The sequence below is a fragment of the Apodemus sylvaticus genome, chromosome 16 (assembly GCF_947179515.1).
Source record: "Apodemus sylvaticus chromosome 16, mApoSyl1.1, whole genome shotgun sequence".
In the NCBI taxonomy this organism is placed as follows: Eukaryota; Metazoa; Chordata; class Mammalia; order Rodentia; family Muridae; genus Apodemus; species Apodemus sylvaticus.
Genome location: NC_067487.1, coordinates 50,533,136 through 50,548,383, shown reverse-complemented (window position 1 = coordinate 50,548,383; position 15,248 = coordinate 50,533,136).

The window sequence follows — 15,248 nt, the reverse complement described above, 5'->3', positions numbered from 1 at the left end:
CAGCAGTGTCAATGCCCAAGGACACGCGGAAGGTAGGAACTAGAGGGGGCTGGTCAGGAACCCTGGCAGTCGGCTGCCAGAGCCCAGGCGCCCACCCTCGGTCCTGCCCCCAGGGGTACACAAATGACTCTTTTGCTTGGAAGATGAACGCATTAGACTCCAAATTCTCCAAGGTTGCTTCAGTTCCTAGGATTTGAAGAGCCCACCACACAATGTCTTGAGACAATGGTGTGAACCAGGGCTAACCTCACCAATGACTAGGTTGTATGTTTTTGCATGCATTAGAGGAATCAGAAATTCCCCATAATTATCTCCAATCCTTCAGCCATGGGGAAACTCATGCACCTACCAACCCCCCCCCCCCCCAAGCAGTAGCAGCAATGGCAGGTACCTGAATATCGATGCCAGTGTTTGTAGTGATAAGAAAACAATATAGAAAACTGGGTTGTCTGAGGGGCTGGCTATGGAAAAACTATTGCCATAATAAATTAATTCTCAAATTTACCCAATTCTACAAAACTGCAATTAAAGAAGTGGTGATGAAAGGATAGAAAATACAGCCTAACTCTAAAGACCCCAAGAAGTCAGAAGTTTAAAATGCTATCTCGCTCCAAAGAAGCTCTAACTCCAGCCTTCTAAGGAGCCCCAAACACTTCATATTCCAGAGCCCTCTCTTTGTGCTCTTTGTTAGAAACTAGGTAAAAGGTCGCATTCCAGAGCCTGCCCTTTGTTAAGAGCTAGGCAATAAGGCCTAGAATAAGTGATCCTGGCCCCACAAGGTAACTGGAAATGAGCTAATTATCTGCTTATCTTGCTTCTGTAAACTGCTTACGCCATTACCCCCATCTAGGAGTTTACACAGCTATAGACCTCCAAGAAAATAGGAAACTAATTGGTCCACGGAGCGCGGGCTCTGATAATTTAAACTGATTGGCCTGTAAACTATGGAGTGGTACAAATAGATTGGCTCGCACTACGAGGGCTCTCAATGCTAAGGAATGATTGGTTTGTGATTCGTGGGCTTTGTTGTAACTTATAAAAAAGCTGTCGCAATTCGGCACTCAGGGTCCACAGTCCTCTAACCCCTGCGTGGTGTATGGCTGTGGAACCCAGAGTTCTAGAATAAAAATCCTCTTGTTTATTGCATCAAGACCGTTTCTCGGGTGTGATATGGGTATCGCCTTCCGAGGAGTGGGGCACTGGGGCGCCCTCAGTTTTTTCAAGTCTTACAATGAAGTCGTACCCCAGGAATCCTGGAACAAATGACAGTATTCTATGACCCTTGAGCAAGTGGTAAGGACACTGTGGTCCCATTGTTCTGTTTCTTTTTGGTTCAAAGTCAGGCAAACATCCTTTAGAAAGAGACTATATTCCCTGCAGCCCAGTGCCTGGTGATCTCAGGGTAGATATCAGGAGGACAGAGAAATGAGGCAAGGACTTGGAGTTGAAGGAATGGTTGCAGGCACATTGATCTATGTGATATCCTTCCTTCCTTCCTTCCTTCCTCCCTTCCTTCCTTCCTTCCTTCCTTCCTTCCTTCCTTCCTTCTTTCCTTCCTTCCTTTCTGTTTTTCTTTCCTTCCTTCTTTTTTCTTCCATCCTTCTTTTCTTCCTCCCTTTCTTTTATCCTTCCTTCCTTTCTTTTTTTAATTGTATAATTTCGAAAAGAGGCTAAAGAGACATGTGGTTAAAAAAATAATCCCAGGACCCCAAGACAAGAAGCAATTGTAGGTTCCAATACATTTAAGCATTAGGGTGGGAGCACCAGGGCTCACTTCCCAGGGAAAGGTGATGTCATCTATATAGATTTTCAAAGGGAAAGGTGATGTCATCCACAAAGACAGGATGCAGACAAAAGGATGTGGGGAGGAGGGCTTTACAACTGTGAGGAGGCATCTTAGTAAGGAACACTAGTGACTTGGGAGGAATTTCTGTTAAGGTATTGATAAGTTTCTAATTTCTTTTCCCCATGAAGTAAAGAAGAGCCCAGGAGAGCCAGGGAGAGGAGATGGAAGCTGTGTGAAGGGCACACTGAGGAAAAACGAGGCAGACTCCACTATGAGGGCCCAGATCAGAGCTGCAATGTCAGGAGAGAGGTGTGGTCACCCCATGCTTCTGGTACTGGATAGAAAAACATGGTTTGGCCTGTGGAGTGATGTATCTTTCCACAGCAAGATACAGACAAAAATAAGCACGCGTGCATGCATAGACATACACATATGCAAGGTATAGAAAGGGTCAAGTCAAAGAGAGGCAGGGAAAAGAACCCAGAACTCAAAGTTTTAGCTAAGTTTTAAAACACAAAAATACTTCTGGAGAAGCCAGTGGTCTCCTGGCATCCCTGTTGGCTGAGAGTAGCATCTGCCGCTTTAAACACTTTGGGTGTGGTGAGGTGCAAAGAGGAATCATGAAGCCAGAGGCTGGGGCTTGAGGAGGGTTAAAAGCATGGTGCTAGGGTGCAATGGGACAAAGAACATTACAGGCTGGGACTGGGCTAGTCCTGGATGCAGTTCTGCTCTGGAGAAGCTACACACCTGTGCAGAAAATGAACCTGGGCTGGCCATCGACTCGTGTGCTGTGTGGTCAGAAGAACATTGCTTTCCTTACCCACCCCCCACCCCTGCCCCAGGCTCTACAGCTCCAGATCATCTTCCAAAGCACAATTCCTGGAGATCTCTCTCTCTCTCTCTCTCTCTCTCTCTCTCTCTCTGTGTGTGTGTGTGTGTGTGTGTGTGTCATTCTTTCTTTGTTTTTTTATTTGTTTCATTTTTGTATTTTGAGACAGCGTTTCTCTGTATAGCCTTGGCTGTTCTGGAACTCACTCTGTAGACCAGGCAGGCTGGCTTTGAACTCACCGAGATTTGCCTGTCTCCAATTCCTGAGTGCTGACATTAAAGGTGTGCCTCACTACTGCCTGGCATGGGTTTGTCTTCTTTTATTTCCTAAAAAGAAACGCCTCAAGGGGCAACTCTGACTGTATGTATAATTTATTAACTACAACCTTCCTGTCTGTCTGTCCATTCATCTATGACATCCATTCATCTCTCTCTCCATGTATGTATGTATGTATGTATGTATGTATGTATCTACCTATCTATTATCTATCTCCCTGTCATCTCTATTATCCACTTGAATATACACACTTGCAGTGTCCTTTATGTGAAAGCATCTCAGTGACATCATTTTCAGGAGCATCTGTCGGCCACGCCCACTGTGAAGAGCTGCAGCTTTTGGCCACTTAAATTCAAGAAAAGGTGTTCAGAGACGACCGGCTCTTGCTGCCTTTATACAGCAGCTTCAACTCAAACAGGAGCACACATCTAAGACTCAATGAGAGTATGCATATGCCCCTGCACCAGGACACCCCGACTTTCCAGTCTGACCAGAGGGCTCCCTCTGGTGGCTCTTTGGTGCATGTTTCCCTCCCCCTTCCAAAATTTGAAATGAAGTAATGCCAAGATGAGCACAGACTGTTAAATCTCAGATTAGATTCTTTGTCTCTGCCTCTCTCTCTGTCTGTCTCTCTGTCTCTCTCTTGATAAAAGTCAGTGAACACTAGTTATACTGAACCTATACTGCTTTCAAAATCCAAAGTGTACTGATTCTTCCAGGAACCACGGGAGGTAATGAGGTTCCCCAGTGGACCAAGATCACCTAGACAGTGATTTGTGGAGCAGACTAGATGGTGACAGCCAAGCTGTACTCTAGATCCATGTCTCAGTCATATCCTTGGGCTGTGCATAGGGCTGTCATCTGCTAGTGTTTGCACCAGCCAGTCAGCATGAAGCCCAGGGCACTCCATGGAGCAGCAAGGAGCACTTAGATTTCTCCCCAAATCACCATTTCAGATCAGTGTAGCCACATTGGTCGTCAAAGGCTGCCTTGCTTTACAAGGCAGGCCCCTTAGAATGGGTTTCAGTGGGAGTTTTCTGTTATGGCCACACATCTAAGCCTATTTTCTATTTACACATATGTTTATATAAGTTCCCTTATATAAAATGTAAAGATTGCATTACTGTTTCTTCTGGCCCCTCTGGATGAAGTTTTTAGACAAATTTAATGGGCTCTGGGGCTTTTGAAAGTTTTCTTAAAGGCTTGACATGTTTTTGTCTTCCCTCCTTATAATCTGGAACACTACATTCCCGGGGGTTGAATGCATACTGCTCCGGGAGGCAAAAACGAATCAAGCTTGCATCTGGCTCTGCTTCCAGCATCTGTCTGACCTAGGCAGGCAGTTCCTGTTTCTGGATTCCAGTTCTCTTATCTATAAAAGAGAAGTATTTAATCAGATGAATTTTACGCCTCCTACTAGCTAGAATATTAAATTCTGTGGTTGATGAGTGAAAAGATGAACAATGCCATAATGATTAGCAGGTGTGATTACTTCTCTCAGACAGAGGAACAACAGACTTCTGGATGTGGGCTCTCTGGTCTCACCATTCCTCGGATCCTGGATGAAATGGGCTGACACGCTTGGAGTCAAAACAAGAGTCCAGCCATGGAAATGTTATCTCTTATGTCTCTGGCCAGTCTCTACGCACTTCATTAGGATGGCGAAGAGTTGAGACGTGCCTTCCTGTCCCGTGGGCTGCGTGCACACAGGGGACATGTGTTCTGTTACAGGCTGTGTACTGTGGAAGCCATTTAGCATCTTAGTAATGCTGTTGCTGAGACATGCTGCTTTGGGATGAGCTTCGTTCTTTCTTTCAGTGTTAATACTCAACTTGTTTGGAAAAGGAGCAAATCCCTAACTTATAACGCGTTCGGTCTGCAGAACTCTTCATAGCTAACTTTTGTAGATGGTGAGGGCAAGAAGCCAGAACTAGCATTTTTCCTGAGATCATTAATGAACAGGGTCAGGGCAGGGTCAGTGGAAGGGAAGGAGGCCTTGAGGACCCATGGCCTCCTAAACACCACTACTGAGCCATGAATTCTTCTAACATGCAAAGGATCGGTACTATGATTACTCATAAAAATCAGATCTACAGAAAAATAACCTTATAACTGGAAGCAAAGAAAACAATGTCCCAGTGAAGTATGTCATCCCTTAGATCCCGGGGGGAAAGGACTGATGGACTTAGAATCCACAATAAAGAATCTCACAGGGACAAATAGAATCTCCAGGGTGTTCTCATCCAGTCTCTAAGCACTAATGAACAGAATGAAGGTCTGGTTAAAATAGGGAAGCCAGGAAGGAAAGGAGAAACTTCCCAAAGATCACATCCATGGGAATGATTCCTGGACCTGAAAGGAAAAGAAATTCCTAGTGAGATGTAAGATCTGTAGCCACAGGAGCCCCAGCCTTAATTGGAGAAAGGTGGTCACTTGGAACTTGGGACTGGTAGCAGAGGAGGCTGGAGGATATATATTCTGGTCCTTCCCTCTTTCTACGGGGATGTTCTTAGAAGTAAGCTTTTCTTTTTCTCTTTTAAAACATTACATTGATGTATTTATTTGTCTGTGCAGGCGTGTTCTGGCACCTGTGTGGAAGTTAGATCTCTCCTTTCATCGTGTAGGGCCCAGGGCTAGAACTCAGGTTGTAAGGCTGGGTAGTAGGAAGCCTTACTGAGCTGAGCTGTCCCAAAGGCTTGTGGGTATGGAACAGGGCGGAGAAAGGCAGAGTAACTGAAAGGTAAGGAGAGATCGTTCATCACGAAGTTAGAGACCCAGGACAAAGATGGGGCTGACGTGTGGAGCTGCAGAGAGCTTGAAGAAGTGGGGGAGAAATGGAGTCCAGCTCTCTGGGAATATAGTCAAAGGTGATGGGTACCACCTCCCTTTCAGTAAGAGACGTGTGCACTACACCGCTATGGGAAACAGTAGATAGGGGCAATGTTTCCTGGCTGCTGCTTCTTGGAGGTTTCCAGGCACCTGTCTCTTCAACTAGCATGTCTCCTGTTTGCTTTTTCTTCTCTTATTTGGTTCATGAAAGATGGGATGTTTTTCCCACCCTTTTTTCAACATATGCTTTCTTTTCCTCTCTTGCTTTTGCTCCCCATCCTTCCTCAGCTCCTTGCCTTGCCGTTTCTATTTCAGTCTTATCAAAGGGAGAGGTGAGCTGGATGAAGGATCATGTAGCAATGCCCCATCCTGGTCTCTGAACTCACAACCGCGGGTTCTTCATCTACAGAGTGAGAGGCTTAAGATGACTATTTCATTCACCAACTTGAGGACCTTCCTGAAGACTCACTATCTGCCTGGTTAGTGTGTAGAATGTGAGAGACTGAGGAGATGACAGGATGACCCACTAGTCAAGAACCTTCTCAGTGAGCCGAGGAAGGCAGCCATGATGGAGATGATCAAATCATGGAGCCTTTCTCGCTGAGGTAAATACTATGGAGCCGTTCAGGGTGCTAGGCCAGCATATCGCTAAAGCCAGTGTCTCCATGCATTGGGACTGGAGACAGGAACCACTTCTAAGGGAATAAACTGTCATGTGCTTTATTTTTTATTTTTCCCAGCATCCCTGGCTTAGTTAGGGTTCTATTGCTGTGAAGAGACGCCATGACCATGGCAACTCTTCTAAAGAAAAACATTTGGTTGGGGCTGATTTACACTTTCAGAGTTTAGTGTGTTATCATCATGGCAGGAAGCATGGCGGCATGCAGGCAGACGTGGTGCTAGAGAAGGAGCTGAGAGTTCCACATCTGGATTGGCAGTGACATACTTCTTCCAACATGGGTACACCTACTCCAGCAAGACCACATCTCCTAATAGTGCCAATCCTTATGGCCAAGCATTCAAACATATGAGTCTATGGGGACATTAGTACTTAACCCACCTGTGGTGGTTTGAATATGTTTGGCCTAGGGAGTGGCACTATTAAGAGGTGTGACCTTGTTGGAGTGGATGTGTCACTGTGAGCATGGGCTTTGAGACCCTCATCCTAGCTGCCTGGAAGTCAGTCTTCTCCTAGCGGCCTTCAGGTGAAGATGTAGAATTCTCAGCTCCACATGCACCACGCCTACCTGGATGCTGCTATACTTCCACCTTGATGATAATGGACTGAACCTCTGAACATGCAAGCCAGCCCCAAGTAAATGTTTACTTTTATAAGAGTTGCCATGGTATCTCTTCACAGATATGAAAACCTTAAACTAAATCACTACCACAGCTCCCAGTGGGGTTCTAGAACTTCATAGGAAGACCCTGTCTTTAAAAGTACACAAATAATATGGACCCATATAAGTTGTTACCAATGTATTATGTTAGTGATGAGGTCTATGGAAAGCACCTGTACTATATGTCTTTGGGGGGGGGGGGGCACAAAACCAAGCATGGTGCAGACAGAGTTGAGTTCTATATCTTCATCTGAAAGCTGCTAGCAGAATACTGGTTTCCAGGCAGCTAGGATGAGGGTCTTAAAGACCACATCCACAATGACATACTTCTTCCAATAAAGCCACACCTACTCCAACAGAGTCACACCTTCTAATAGTGCCACTTCCTGAGCCAAGCATACACAAACCATCACAGTCTCCCTTTGACTTCCTCATCCTGAAATGGAAATGCTGCCTTCACATCTTAGCATCGTCTCTTTGTTACAGACTGGAGCTTACAGTTCCTTTTCAGTCTTTCAGGGGCATGTACCTGACTGTTCCCAGAACACATCACATATCTGTAGATTTTCATTAGCTTAAAGAACATAGAAGTCATGCTTTGTACTAACATGCTTAGTTAGCTCAGGCTAGATTCAAACTAGTGATCAACCCTCTGTTTCAAGAGTTGGAACCACATGTGTATACGGTGACATCTGGACTGTGGCTTGCTGCTTGGTGGACACAGGGCTTCCTAAAGCCCAGATTAGCCTCAGATTTGCTAATATGGCTGAAGCTGGCCGTGAACTCCTAATTTTCCTGCCTCCATTTCTAAATTGCTGTTTCTGGTGGATTATTATAATGAAAGTTCACACTTCATTCAGATTTTTAAAAAATTCTAACCTAATACACTTTCTCTGTTTCAGTATATCACATTATACTGGCTGCCAGGTGTCTCTGGGCTACTTATAAGTTGGGACATTTCCTCTGATTTTCCTTGCTTTTGGTGAATTATGTTATTTAAAAATACATACACATGCCCTGCATCCAGCATAGTATATTCGTTCAGGAATATTGCAGGGTGGATGAGATTTCAGAAGGGGACAGAGACATCTCAGTTATAGTCATAAAGTCGGTTTTTACAGACATTTGAAGCACACATATCAAAATTTGGAACTGAGAGCTCTAGAGAGAAGTGATATTAGTTTTAATATTAGTATTATTTGTTTAAGATAGTTACGAATCCTGACAAGGACTTGGCAAGAGGGACAATGAGAATGGAGAAAGAGAAAGAAGCCACAGTCTAAGGATAGACCAGCTATGACCTGTGGAACTGCACTTGCCAAATGTCGGAGTGGGACGTGAATCTTAAAAATACATACTAGATTTTTACTAGATAAAAAAAAAATACTAGAAAATTGGGGGGGTCTCCTAGGTTGAAATATTAATGGAAAGTTGGGGTTCCCTCTCAAGGTTTTTGGTCTCAGTAATAAAAACATTTAATAATGGACCCAGAAGGAAGCTTGAGGATAATTTTATGAGAGTTTAAAACCTGGGTGGGCAAGACGAGCTACCTCTCTTGGCAGCTGCCCAGAAAAGGAAGGTGAAGGAGGAAAACTCCATGCCATTTGAGTTACACCAGTATGAGGTCAGCCACCTGGCGGGAAGATGGTTTCAAGAAAAGAGTAGAAAAACTCAAAGTACCAGGGAAAATGTACTTGGGCACTGGCTAGCATTAGAAAGTAATACTTGTCTGTGTAATTCAGAAAAGGGAGCAGGCTTACCTCAGCCCCGTGGGTGTGGTCGGCTTCATGAATGGCTTCCCGGAAAGGAACTTAAGGAATTTATCTCATTAAGGTGATGTTTGTTTGTTTGCTTGTTTGTTTGTTTCCGCCTCTTTAGCCTGATGAATCTGCCTTTCTGAAGGGTACTCCCTAATCAGGTTACCAGCTGTCTTAAACAGATTAACTCTTGAGGGAACAATAGCGCATGTCCACCCAGACGTAGAGTAGTAGAGTAGATTCCATTCTTCTGACCTGAAGGAAAGCGCTCGCCCTCAATGGGCCTCCGGCGCTTAGGTAACATTGTGCGTCTATTACATATGCCTGTGAGGACCACCGATGATTGGGATAATAGAGCAGAAGCCAAGGCTTATTCATCGAGAGGTATGGAAACCACATTAAGGAGAACTGAGCCATCTACTCTGCTAAGAGTATGAAGCAGAGGTACAGATATCTAAGGCTTAACCCCGAGTATGAACTAAGCGGAAGCACTTAGTAAGTACCAGTATCTTCCAAAGCATATATCCAGGTTCATCTCCACGACACAGCTATTGAGACAGTACGGCCAACTCTTTATTTTTGGCAACAAGGAAAGCGAGGGGCAGAGAGGTTACTAACTCCCCATGCTCACAGATGTCTGCGCCAGAGGGAAGACTGCAGAGCGCATGCACTCAGAAGTTAATAGAAGTGAAGAGATCTGGGCAATAGAGCTAAGGTGAAAAGGACTTTTGAAATCAGTAGCTGATTTCTCAATCGGTGTCCAGAGGACGCATTATCACATACAGGGATTCTAGCAGGGAGAAGAGATGGGTGGAATCCTGGGCTGAAAAGGAAAGCTCTAGAGGGTGGGAAGGGGAGCTGCAAAGCAGCTGATAGGCCGCTTTCAGGAACGAAAGCCCAGTGTGAGGTAAGAAAGGCGAAGAGCAAAAGGCAGGAAGCACTCAAAGCAGTAAATATCAAAGCGGCTGTGGAAACTCGATGCATTAAGTATTTAGCAGGCTCTTTGCGTAAGTGTTCTATTTCCTCTCACCTCAGTGTGGGCAAGCCTGCCTGAGGAAGGATTTTTCCTTCCTTTTACAACCCTGTCTGCTCACACAGGGGCTCTTGGCTTGGCAGATTGTTTTAGACCAGGAAATAGCTCCACTTTACCTCTGGTTTGTTTCCATTTGATGGATGTGTCTTCCTAATTTGGCTCAGGGAGTCTCATCTCATTTAAAAGTATCGAACCCTCCATTTCTGCCCCCCCCCCCATTTTTTTTCCTGTCATGCAAGTTACATCTTTGAGGAGAAATACGATGCTGAATTAGAGAAAACATGTTTAAAATGTAGGATGCTATGGTCGGAACCTCACTGACTTTGGAATTTTCAACGCTTACCTTTGACTTCTGAATGAAACTGAAATTTAAAATGGTTGCCCCTCCTTCCCCTGCCTGCTACCCCTGACTCTTTTTCTGAGTACTTACAGGAAGGGCTGTGTGGCTTGTTAGTCCTACTGGGACTTAAAATTTAAGAATGTCATTGAGACTCCTTTAAAACATGTTAAGGAATGAGTTCTTTTAAAAACAGCAATGTTCGGCAGCAATGTTTCGACAGCATAATATGTCAAAAGATGACTCCCCCCCCCCCATCTAAAGTATGCTGTTAAAAATGTGTGTACCACAAAGTCATATTAGGGAGCTATGCCACACAATGATTCATTAGGTGGGAGAGTTTCTTCAGCTACCTCTAAAGAAATATTTCTAAAGTTAAGAGAAGATGCTGATGTAAACTTGGCTGTTTTTGTTGTTCTCATAGGATTATTTAAAAATCTTAATTAGCTAAATCTGACCCCCCACACCCTCTGTAGAATTACATGGGATGAAAGGTGAGTTCTCAACTGAGCTAGCATCAGGACTATGGTTTAATCCTTAACTTCCTATAGTCCTGGATGTTGTGATCATAAAGCGAAAAATAGGTGTAAGAATATGTTCTATGGGCATGTGGGGGAAGGGGGTGCCTCAGTGGGCCCATGCCAAGGCATCCTTCCCTCTGAGGGACCACACATACAATGAATAGAATTTATTCCGGGCTTGGGGAGGGGAGTTAAGGGGGGCAGTAGGGGCAGAGAAAGGCAGAGAGAAGAGAGAGTAGAGAAGTAGAGGCTGGGAGGGGGGAGAGAGAAGAGCCCAAGAGGGCAAGAAAGAAGCTAAGAGAGTAAGAGGCAAGAGCAGCAAGAGGGAGAGGAAGGGCAAGCAGCCCCTTTCATAGTGGGCCAGACCTACCTGGCTGTTGCCAGGTAACGGTGGGGAGGGGCATACCTGACTGTTGCCAGGTAACAGTGGGGAGGGGCATACCTGACTGTTGCCAGGTAACTATGGGGTGAAGCTTAGACAGAATCCTAACACACTTGAGATTACGAGTCACAGGATGGCAGTTTATTAGATCAGCAATCCCTTGATAGAAAAGGAAGGGTCGACAACCATTTCTTATACAGGAGGTGCAGGTAGAGCTGGAGGAAACATAATACAGGAAGAAGCAGCCTCAGGAGAAGACAGCGGAAAGGTCTTGGATGTGGGGTTCAAGGGTGTTAGATGTGGGGTTCATAGGGGACACTGGGAAGTATTGTTGGTGGTAAGAACACTATGTTATATATATAGTTTGCTGATGATATTTGATGATACTTTGCTATTAGTGTGGTCAGACAGACAGCAGCATGTAGAGGCTCTGAGAAGGAATGAAGTCTATGTGACAGCAGTGGATCCCCTCGCTAGAGGTCTCTGAAGATGGTTTCACCAGGAGCCTATGACTAGGTTCTCCGGTTCTCAGTAGGCAGACGGGAGGGATTGGGGGAAGGGCATGTGGGGTAACAGTAGTCATTGGTGACTCTTCAATATGTCAGAATCTGCAAATTCTCTTCTCCACTCGAAAAACTCAAGCACCTGGATGTCATCACTATAGCTAGAGAGTCACAGTGCTCTCAGTGGGGTGCCTGTCACTATAGCTAGAGAGTCACAGACAATGCTCTCTGTAGGATGCTTATCTCTGTCTGTGAGAAGGCAGAGGGGGCACAGATACTGTGGCCTGATCAGCAGCCTGGTGTGGAGCATCTTAGTCCACACTACTATGGAAGGTCATTGATAGACTCAGCGTGGGGCAAGTGATCAAATGTGTTCTGAGATGGTAAGAAGTCTGCTGTTCCTAGAGTAAAAAAACGGCTAAAAGGAGTTTTTCTCTCCTCCTCCTCTTCTGAAAGGGCAACATAAACCGCATTTCTCTCCTAGGGCTGGGCCTGATTTCAAAAAAAGGTGGTAAAGTACCAGCTTCAGGAATAGACCATAAGCACCAGAAACTAGTTCATAAGACACCAACTCTAAGAACAGATCATAAAGCCCCCTCCCAAAGAACAGCCTGGGGATAACCACAAAAATGGAGAAATACCTTGTCTCAGAATGGGCCATCTGTGCTGGGCAGCCCTGTTTCATCACACGCTTAAATGTTCATGACATAGGAATGCAGACCACTAACCACTGATGAGCCCATAGCATACACCAATGAAATTTTAGATTACCTAATCCTTCTAGAGAGTCCCCTGCCCCTTCCACCCCATTCCCTATAAGAAGGTGTTCCCTATAAGAAGGCCTTCATGCCTTTGACTGAGGACACCATTTTATAGAATGATTGACATACCATCTACACCTGCCCACCGCATGCTGGTTGTTTCTGCAGAATAAATGCTCTTTGTTTTTGTATACTGAGTCTGGGGTCTTCCTTCAGCAATTTTCAAACATCTACACTACGACTTCTTCTGAGGAATTTGTTGAGCTCCTTATTTATGGGTGTGAAGAAGCTTCTGCAGTTGATGCCACTGTGAAGCCATTGCTTGTCAGGGAGGTCAGACTGCTCTCTGTCCAGGTTCTTGATCTTATCAATAAACGAATATACAGGCAGGCACAGTAGAACAGGAAGCAAGAAGTGTTAATTAGAGGAGGAAGTGATACGGTGTTGAAAGTAGGAGAACTCATGACCCATGAACATTGGGTCGATGTTTTATAGGTTAGGGAAAATCAATCAAAGGGTGTTTCTGGGGTTGGAGCCACTTTATTGTTTCTTCCTTTGATATAAATTAGGTCTTGAGGTTGTTCCAAGGTTGCCTCTGCCAAAAGCATACATAGGTAACACAGGTGGATTCTGAATTCACAATCGTTCAATGGCTTCATTTTCTTTCATTTGACTTTCCCTTACCATTTGAGCACCACCAACAGACAGGCTATAGTGGCCATTTGTGGGGCGGGGATAGGGAGTATGCAAGCCTGGGATTTTGTGCCTGGTAAAGAATTCCAAATCTTGGAGAGTATCTATGATTACAGAATGTTTCCCTTTTGACTGCATGAAAGGGATTGACTATTGGTCTCATTAAGAGGAAAACAGGGAGGGGCAGTTTAATAAGGGCATGGTTAATAAGGGGTGTGGTCAACAACCATCTCAACCCCTCACCTACTAACCCTTTCTAAAAGTCAGCCCTGAAGCCTGGCTTACTTGGCAGACCTTTGTTGTACTTTCTAAATACATATATATAAAACTACTTTGAGTTATATTTTGATATACACAGTCAAATGTGCTCTAAATGATTGGACTTGTGGTAGGTATGACCACTGGAGAAAGTGTGAGAAGAGCTCAGACCAGACCCAGTGGCTTTCTCTTCCTTGATCCTGATGTAGAACTCTCAGCTACTTTTCCAGTGTGCCTCCATGCCCCCCACCGTGACGACAACGAGCAAAACCCCTGAAACTGTGAGCAAACTCCAATGAAATGTTTTCTTTTATAAGAGTTGCCTTGGCGGCGGTGTCTCTTCACAGCACTGAAACAGTCCTTGACCGACCGAGATGGACAGTAAACAGAGTGAAAACTGAGTTTTCTAATATGCTTGTCCTTGAACTCACAGAACGTTTGCCACAGCCAAATGATTCAGACTCCTTATTTCTAATGAATAGGTAAGAACCAGGAGGCAATATAACATCCCAGAGATTGCAGAACAAGTTAGAGAGACATGACTAGAAAACACAAAAGATGTGTATAGAAAGCTCCACTGAGGCTATATGTACCATACTAACATCCAGCTACTGAGTTTACATCTTCCACATGCATGGTGATACTGAATTCAAGAGGATACCATGGGAGCTTAGAGAGCCTCAAATGTGTACACAGGTTGCGCTAGTGGGTTTTGCTACATCAGTTTTCTTTATGTTTAAACCAGAACTGGCAATCACAGTCCAGATTTGACAATAAGAAAAACAATTAATAGATAATGGCTCAAGTTCTGTTTTCTTCACATCAGAAGGCCCCAGAGCAGAGCCGAACCTATGATTTACTCTTGGGCAAAGTGGGCTCCAGCCAGCGAATGATTTTACAAAATTGTAAACAATTCACTATCGATATGAGACTCTGCAGTGGGAGATTGGTTCCTTATATGGAAGAATAAGTCTGATACAAAGATGCAATCATCCTTGCACAGAATAGAACTCAAACCTGTGCTTCTCTTGGTGATGTGATGATGCCATTTACACAGCCTCCAGGGGGAAAGTGTCTCACTGTCCAGTGGAATAAATTTAATTTGATGCAACAGGGACAGAGGCAGGGGTGGGGGCAGGGGCGGGGCAAGTATAGTACAAAGTGGAAAATGATAAGGATTTTTAGAGACCACTGTAGTTGTATGAATAAGAATGGCCCCTGTAGGCTCATATATCTGAATGCTTGATCATCATCGGGGAGTGGTATTCCTTGAGAGAGATTAGGAAGTGTGGCCTTGTTGGTGTAGGCGTGCTTTTGCTAGAGGAAGTGTGTGACTAGGGTGGGCTTTGAAGCTTCAAGAGCCCAAGCCAGGCCCTGTAGCTACTTTTCCCTGTAGCCTGCAGATCCTGATGTAGAACTTAGAACTACCTCTTCAGTACCATGTCTGAATGATACCATGCTTTCTGCTCTGATGACAAAGGCCTAAGCTTCTAAAAACTATGATCAAACCTCAATTAACTGCTTTCCTTTATAAGACTTGCTGTGGTCTTAGTGTCTCTTCATGGCACTCACAAAAGGGGAATTGTTGAGGTTTGGTAGGCTGCTTTGTATTGCAATGCTAAATTCTGTACCAAAGGGCCTAGTTTTCCTATGAGTGAATTCTCTAGGTTACTAGTTTTGGTGGGCAAACTCTGTTACTTAATTTAAAACTATTGATTAAATAAAAATGGTTACAGCCAATTACTGGAGGGACTCAAGGTAGGTCCAAACTCCAAAACTCAAGGGTTTGGAGTTACCTGGTTGGGAGAGAAAGGACTCAGAGGGAGGAGACTGCCACGAGAGAAGATGTACCACAAGAAACAGCAAGTATTTGGGGTACAGCACTGGGGAGGTAGCCAGGCTAGCGGCTAGAAAAGTAGATTAGGGGTTACCCCTCAATAATT